The 8,797-nt window shown below is 38.3% G+C and overlaps 1 long non-coding RNA gene across 1 annotated transcript; it reads right to left on the bottom strand.

Annotated features, from left to right (window-relative positions):
- Positions 1–3,002: 3,002 nt before the first annotated feature.
- On the bottom strand, positions 3,003–7,110 carry LOC117775225. Its single transcript, XR_004616216.1, has 3 exons — positions 6,937–7,110; positions 6,257–6,264; positions 3,003–3,014 (listed from the first exon to the last, which is right to left on the bottom strand). It is a non-coding gene; the product is annotated as an uncharacterized LOC117775225 (long non-coding RNA).
- Between the last annotated feature and the right edge of the window lie 1,687 nt (positions 7,111–8,797).

The raw sequence follows: 8,797 nt of genomic DNA, 5'->3' as shown, positions 1-8,797 counted from the left end.
CTCTTCCCACTGGGAAGAGACAAATCTAAACTGAGTGCAGCACTCAAACAACTATAATTCATATCTGTGAAATAAAAACAGAATCCCAAGACTTTGCCGAACACAGAGATATATGTTGGTTTGGCGAGAGTTAAAAAAAAGTTAAAATGGGACCGTGGGAGCGAGTTATGGGAGTTGATGCTCCTTCCAGAAATGTTTTCTCTGAAATAACATTAGACCCAATGGAGAGGGATGGGTTTTTCCTTAAAGGAGCTACACACCTCATGTAACATGCTCCTAACGTTAGCTTAAGCTCCCGTCAACTTGTCCTTAAACACAGTCAAACTCCACATAAACCATATAAAACTCACCAGTAAAAATAAGTATTTACTGAAATAAATGTCTGGGAAAACTTCCCTCATCAATCACCATGGCAACCCGATGCTTCTATTTGAATTTTGAGTCTGAATTTGATTGGCAGTGATGGCAGTTTTTTTTTTTTACTTTGCCTTAAATACTATTGTTAAATACCAAGGTTAATCTCCACACTGTTACAAAAATCACATTGTTTGGTAGAATATGATGTGAAATATCCTGGTGCTAAAGATATTTTTTCCACAATGCCTCGCTCTGCCTGGCCTAGGCGACCTAACGCTACTTAGCATCATGTTATCACGTATCACTCATTCAATTAAATAGCAACATAAAATGACAAGAATACCACAGGAATCAAAGATAAGCAGCAGAAAACACAAGACAAGCCATCATCAATATTCCCACATTTCTCATGAAAGCAACAGAAACTAGCAAAGAAAACAACACATTATCAATATTTAACAGCAGCAACTTCATATTCTACAGTAGTTTCATTTCAAACTTTAATTATGAGCCTGAATTGTATAGGTTAGCATGCTGGATAAATACAGAGAGAGTGAGACATGACTTACCTCAGTAAAGGTCAGAGTGCAATAGCAAACTGTCTATAAACTTTAACTGTTTTTAAGGCAACCAACAGCCAATCAGAGGTCTCCTGTCAAAGTTGTCCAATCAGATTCATCCTGTTGTAACAGCAACAGTGGATGTATTGAGGGAGTGTCCCTGTCAATCAAAATCAGCTTCAAATTCAAATCTGAGCATCTGATTGCTATGGTGATGGGAACACCTACCGATGAGGAAGTTTTGCATTTATTATTTTATTATTATTTTATTTATCATTTATTTCAGTACATACTTTGTTTTTTATTAAGATATTTAAATTACATTTGATTTAAATTTAATAATTTGTTATTTAATACTATTTAACTATATGTTTAAAACTCTTTAAAACACTCTTTGTGTGTGTAAAATAATCCTTTATTAGTACTTAGTCCCACAATTTGACAGTTAACTCTTAGATAGTGTTTGGGTCAAATTTGACCCTTTTTGGCATTTGACAGCAGTACAAATACCCTAAATGTCATTCTTTTGGCCTGATATTTGATGACCTTTCCTAAAGGCACCCCAAATACACAAAATGAAAATATTCTAAAATGTTATACTTTCTTACCAGGGATCATGGGTATTTCATGACTGACTACTTCACAATTAAAGTCAAATCATGATTTACCACTTAAATGCTTTTAATGTGAAGTCGCAGCAGTAGGAAATGTTTCATTTGCATTCACAGCAACTTAATAAAAAATTGTTTTGCAGAAACATCTCTACAGACACATATTGCAATACTTTAATCGGTGAACCACAGCTTCAGTCAGCATTGGTTTACATCATGCTGTGATATAGGTAGTGACTTACCAGACATTCACTTCAATGAAAATGAGAACCACTCTAAAGGCCGGGTCTAATTCCTGGTGTATAAATATTCCACAACATCAGTCTTTTTTTCCCAGAAGATGAAAAAGGACATTAGGGCTTTCTATTTCCCCTGCACTTTTACACCCATCATTAATTGATAAGATGTCATCATTTTGTCAAGGATCCAGCATTAATATTTTATCCGGGGGGGGGGGGGGAAGGGGCAAAGGCAGAAAACTGGGGAATTCTGACGAAATGGGCCTGAATGAAAATGCACCATGTTGTTGGTAGCTTTGGGTGATTCAGACTGGGACTAAAAATAAATGTGAATGTCAGTGATAGATTTTGACTGGAATAGGTAATGAATTCAAATACTTGCTAAATTGGGCTCTAAAATAATTAGTCTTGAGAGATTATATGAATATTCTCTTTCACCTGCTTGGAAAGGGGCACAATATTCTACTTTGGTAATCCCATTGTTCTTTACTTGTGAATTTAATAATTTAACAGAGATTACAATTCTATCACTTCATACATTTGTTGTTGATGTAATTATAATGAAGTCAATTTTAGTTTGAGCTGCAGGGAAATCTCTCATCACTCTGTCTGTAGGGCACAAATCATGTCCCTGCCTCACAATTATTATCAGCCCCTGAATACACTCGGTTATCTGCTCAGGCTTTCTGTCAGCCAGCAATCTTGCTTATGTCAGGCAGGCAAGTTGAAATACCATTTAACAGCTCCTTGCTGTCATTTCAGTGTGCTTCAGCTAGTGCAGCCTTGCACACAATGTGTATACGCCATCCCAGCGCCCTCACTGTCTGTGGCTGCTCGATTTAATAGATACTTTCTCATTTGTGCTTCAACACCTGTCATGAGCAGCAGCGAAACTCTTTAAAGTCTCTACTGAATTATCTTTACTTTCATTGTTCGATGTTATAAATACATAATGCTAACAGATGGGTAAATTAACATTGTTACATGAAATCTATTTATCAGCCTTTTAGCATCTTGGATCACTGATGTTAAGATGCTTTCCCAGTCACAGTCATGCATACACATTGAAGTGCTGCCATGGGAGACATGCGTTAAAAAATGTAAATGACGTCTGCACACGTAACTGTTACATGTAGGTGAAAAGTTGATATTTCCTGTTGACACCAGCCAAGAACACAAGCTTAAAAAAAGATAACACTCTACAGTTTGGGGTGTAGAGTGAAGAGTAGAGTAGACTAACCCTAACCCTGATGTCATTGGGGAGCTCGTTCCACCATTAAGGAGCCAGGACAGACCATATTTCAACTCTGCCTTTACCTCTGTTTTGGTCTCCACCATCTCTTAGAATTTTTTTTATAACTGTGCCTATGGCTTAGATGGTCCACTTTATTTACCAGCTTGCCACAGACTTTGTCTGCTGTTTGATGAAGGACAGGTAGTGGACAGCCATTTATCAGGGTTGGCCTTTTGCATCATGGGACATTGATACATTGCAAATGGAGATTTAGTCTCACTGAGTCAGTAGCCCAGTCAGCAGCTATATTGGCAAACTTTTTGCTTCAGACAAGTTTGTTAGTTTTGGGGTATTCAATTTCAAGGCAGGGTTGGTATGCCTGGAAAAGCTAGCAAGAGTAGGCTACACTTTATTTTTTTATTAAACTGATCGGCCCTCTCGTTAAAGCTACGCCCCAATACCCCATGTACGTGCACGGCCTGACGACTGGTAGACGCCGACCTTTCGAGGACTAGCTATATAACTTCCTGCTATTGTCTCTGCTTTGGTGTCTCTCCAGCTTGTGAAGACAGTGTCAGACAGATATCATGACCAATTGGTTGTGGTTATTACACAACCAGACCCCGGCTTTCTTTTTCTCAGATAAAAAGTGATTCAGAACCAATTACCAAACCTACATGCAAAAGTCAATGTCAGCTCAGTACACAGTGTACAAGATTGTTTTTTTGGACTTGAATAAAGTCTGTTGGGGAACAGCCAGCTGACTAATACTTAGCTTATGTTGTATGCAAAGGGGACAACAATTTTTATAGACAGTGTACAACCTATTATAAACACTTTCTAATCCCAGGACTACAGTTAAAGGAAAGGCTTTACAGAACTAAATAATCAATCAGGAACCCAGCGAGTCCTACAGATCATTAGCAATTGCACGGTTGCTTGACTCCCTCCCTGACACTCCTTGCTGGGGAGGGATGTGGAGCATCATCTCTGACACACAGCCATTAGTGAGTCACGCCATTTAGAGAGCTAGAATGAAACCAAGACAGATGGCAAGTGTGGGGAAGATGTCCCGAGACGAGCCCGAAATGGTCAGCCAGTGAGCCACAATGCTGCCACCACACACTGTGTTCATTTCTCATCACCAAAGAGAGGTATGTAATGAAGGGGACCCTGACAGTGTACCATGCAATCTCCACATGGCAGGCTCAAGGCCAGACTAATCTATCCCATATTTAATCGGTAATGTATTTTGACTTGCTGGCATGATGGAATTCTGTAGCTAATGTCATTGATGGATTATGGGATCTTTTGAAAGTTAATCTTATTATAGAGAGAACATTGGGTGAGGAATGGAGGAAATGTTAAGCAGAGGTGAAAGTATTTTCTCATCCCAGGCTGGTTTGTTTGACGCTCATGTTGCCAGGTTTGATTTTTGTACATTGATTTTACGAAATAGAAACTCCTGCTTAACTCATTATCAGATGACATTTTATAATTTGCCTGATTCAATATTGAACATGTCTTTTGGCCAAAACAATCAATTTTAATGGTTGGAGCTCTTTAAAAGGGGGAGTGTCAGGATATTGGCTTATGTGTGTGCATGTGCGCACACTTGAGTACCTATCCAACAGGGGACCACCAAGCCAACAGAGGACATTTTAATTGTCCCCCGTTGGCTGTTGATCATGCTTTAAATCATGCTTAAAATTGTGTCTAAGACCCACTGTGAGTTTTGCCACATGATATTTAAAAGGAAACTTTTATCATTATTTACTAGCCAACATTGGACTCAGAGTGTTCCATAGAACCATACAAGTGTTAAACAGCGCTTGTTTGGTTTGTGAACTTATGTATGGAAGCCTTGAGTTTTGCATTTAGTTCAGCACCATCTTAGGTTTTTGAAACCAGAAGTAACTATATTTGTAGGAGGACTCTGAATGGCCACCTACACCATCGACCAGGTGTCAATCACACGGTATCCACAACTGTGTCATCTGTTTTACTCTATATGGAACCGTACTGTACAAAACGAACATGGGTTGGATATTTACAGGTTTGAGGTAGAGGATAAGGACGGAAGGGAGGGAAGTGGAGTGGGAGTGTTGGCATGTGGGTGGGGGGGTCCTCTCCTTTTCTCCCATCTCTCTCTCTTTCCTCTCCTGTTTCTTTTTCTTTTTCTCTTTCCTCTCCTTCTTCAGTCTATTTCTTGTCTCCTTCTTCACTTTCTCTTCCTGCTGTTTAATCCTTGCCTTGTCTTTGTCTGACATCAGAGCCACTTCTTGCAGCTTAATATTTTTATGGACCAGGAGCTTCATGTCCTCCTCCATCTTGCGTCTGTGTCACAGAGTTTTTTCAAGCTCTTTATCTTCTTAAAGCTGCTCCTCGTCTTTCTGCTTAGTTTTCACACAGTCGTTCAGAGCACTGACTTTCCCATTCATTCTCCTCTGGAGAATCTCTGTCTTGATGGATCCCAGTTTGGCCATAAGGTCCAAGTTTATTTCGGTTTATTAGGGACACTGCTGATCACTTCATCCTTTAAAAGTATGTCCTCTTTGACCCTCTGGGTCTCAACCTGCTGGATGTGGAGATTAGCTTTCAAACGAATTATATCCCTTTACTAGAACCTTGATTAGCTATTTTAAAGTGATTCTCTATTCAAAGTATACACACTGAATGATTTTGTTAACTAAAATGAAGCTATAAAAACATCTAAGAAAGAAGAGACTTACTTACAAAATATAAGATCAATTTACCCAACATTTATTTATCAAAAGGCAACATCAACTGAAATACTTTTTTAACAAATTAGGTGTCCATTACAGTTGGAAATTTTAGTGTGCCAACAGAACATGGTAGTTATAATTTTTTCATTAAATGTGATAACAGTAATAAACATTTTCATACACTTGGGGGGAATGATGCATGAGAAAATAACCAAAAAGGCTTTGTGTCCTCTTAGGTGCATCCATTTCACTCCTTAGCCCTTACCCTCTGTTTTGCCCGTTCCCAGGTAGGGCTAGGCTGTCCCAATACTTGGCGGGACAAAGGGGTAGGGCCAAGTGTTAGGGCCGTACAGCCCTCGGCATTCGGCTACCAGAATGCCTTGCGAATCAACCTCAAGCTGGGAGAGAGACCCACAAATGTAGTATTTTCTCCATTAATAAGGATTTAAAAAGTACGATAATGATTGTAATATCTTAGTTTAATATTGATATAATGTATTATAGTGATTTTTTTTCACAAAAACCATACAAAAAATGCTAGCGCTCTTTTTTTTGCATGATAATCCAATATTTTCCCATAATTTGGGATTGGGCCTAGGAATAGTACTGATCCAGGGTATGCTCAGATTCTATTGACTGTTACCAGTGGTGTATAAAGTACTTGAAAGCCATACTTGAGTAAAAGTACAGATATCTTCCCTGAAAGTGACTCCGGTAAAAGTTAAAGTCACCTATTCTCATATTAAATGTACTTAAGTATCAAAAGTATCTGGTGTTGAAATGTACTTAAGTATCAAAAGTAAAAGTACCAACATTTAAAGTGCAAAGTGCTTTTTATAGTAGGCCTAGACAGCCAAACAACTGAAAATTGTTCTCTTCATGCTTTATTTCAAGTGACTGAATTAAATTATTATTTATAAAATAATATAGAACTCATACATGATGAACAAGTGGCATTGGAAGTGATGAAACTAAAAATGTAGTAGTCAAAATTGTTACTGGAAAACTATCAAATTGAAGCTGATAAATCATCTTTCTGAATTACTCTTTTCTGATTAGATAACATTTTCTCACCCACCTGAAAATATTTTTTCTGTTTACTAAAGAGCTGGAGAGACGGGGAAACCCCTGTTACTGAACAAACACTATATGGCAATGTTTACTGTCGAAATCTAGAGCTTTAACCTTTTAACAAAGTACTTTAACCACTTGGTTGTATTGTTACTTTGCCATGACAACCATGCCATGTAACAGGTCTTAAAGTCACACTTGTAGCACACGAACTGACAGTGCATAAAATTACAAAACCCAACAGCGTTTTTTTTCTTTTCGTTTATATTAACAGTGATTGATAAAGTCTGATTTTGAGACCCGTTTCACCGTGCAACTACAAACCTATACCAAAGTTGACAATTTTCTTTTGAAATAAGCAGATCTAAAAACTCAATGCAGTGGTTAAGTGGTTAAACTTTGGTAGAGGGTTGGCTTGTGTAGTTGCATGCCACAGCCAGGTATCCATCTATTGCTTGGAGCGGTCTTTTGTAACGTGAGAGCTCTTCAGGGAAGAGAAGAAGTCTCCCTCATCAGATGAGCTGGATCTGGTGGCTTCTCCTGACAAGGAAGGATCCGTCATCTGCTCCTTGATGTAGTCCATTCCTGAAATACAGGGAGTTTGAAAGTAGCATTAGTACAGCTGAAATACCATTAACCTAATTTCATGTACATTCACTACATTTCTATAATTTTCCTTTACAAGTGTCAACATTTATTATCTTCATTTGTCTTACCCATTCTGATTGTAGCATCATCTTTTGTCCATGCAGTTCTAAATTTAGGGAGGAGAATAGCAGCGGCAACCTATTCAGGGTCTGTTGACATGTGGCCAAAGCGGTTGTTTATTCCCACTTGTAAGGCTTCAACCAACGGCTTGCAGTAGATGGAACTTGGCTTTCTCCAGTTTTGAACTCAACAGGGTAATAGTCGGAAGCAGCCATCCCATCTGGACATTTGTTTCTGCCTGAAGGATGTTGATGGCCTGGGCGACTGGGCTCATGGTGGTGACATACTAAGTTAGGAACGTGAGTTCAACTGGATTAAACCTCACAAAACATCACTGTGTTTTACCATTGTGCGTAAATATTTTATCCAAATAATCAATAGCTTACTAATCTATAAGGTTTAAGGTTTGAAAGTAAATCATGTAGCCAATTCTGGGGTTGTCTACCGGTTCCTATTGTGGTTCAGTTTATTCGGGCAATAAAATATTTTTACCACTACTAGAGTGCAGTAGTGGGTAGGATGGTGAAAGCTGAACAGTATGTGTAATGATGGGTCAAAAGTGGATAAATAATATTCCCTTAGGGATCACTACATATGCCCGATTTTTTCAAAAGGGTCAATGTCAGGGACCGAGCAGGAAGACCAGAGAGCCACAGATAGTTTCTTTGAACAAATGGTCTTTTAATTTTGTTTCCATTAACAAAAATACAAGAAGATAAATTTCACAACCCTTGGGCCAGTAAAAAGGTCAATTAACCAAACTAGCCTCCAGTAACAGATGGAGACCAGTTAACAGCACCACAAAAAAAACTCCCTCAACTGACCCAGGGGAACATATATGGTGGCTGGTCAAGCCACTCAAAACAAAAAAGGGGGATAGACTTAGACATACTAACATTGAAAACAAACTACAGCCACAACATAACACCCCAGTATAAGACCATATAATATTAACTAAGGGAAAATAATTAAATATAAATATCAAACAATAATCAAAGATTAACAACTAAAAATTGAAATAAGGAAATAATGTCCCTCCCCATGATTACACGAGACATGGTGCAGTCCAATTAGTGCTTAAAGCCATTTAGGGTTGTCTGCTGCAGCTGGGCCTCCTTTTGATGAATGGCCAGATGCAGCAGCAACCCCCAGGAGCTGGTAACTCAAAGAAAACTTGATTAATTATCACAGAAAAAAAGATTTAATAAATAAAAGTATGTTGTATGAAACCAAAATGTGTCCAGTTATATAATAAACAAAGTGTGCAAAGAGAAACAAACTAAGCAAATTA

Source organism: Hippoglossus hippoglossus, chromosome 15, assembly GCF_009819705.1.
Source record: "Hippoglossus hippoglossus isolate fHipHip1 chromosome 15, fHipHip1.pri, whole genome shotgun sequence".
NCBI lineage: Eukaryota > Metazoa > Chordata > Actinopteri > Pleuronectiformes > Pleuronectidae > Hippoglossus > Hippoglossus hippoglossus.
The sequence above is the reverse complement of the archived record's forward strand: the minus strand, read 5'-3'. Positions and strand labels throughout refer to the sequence as shown.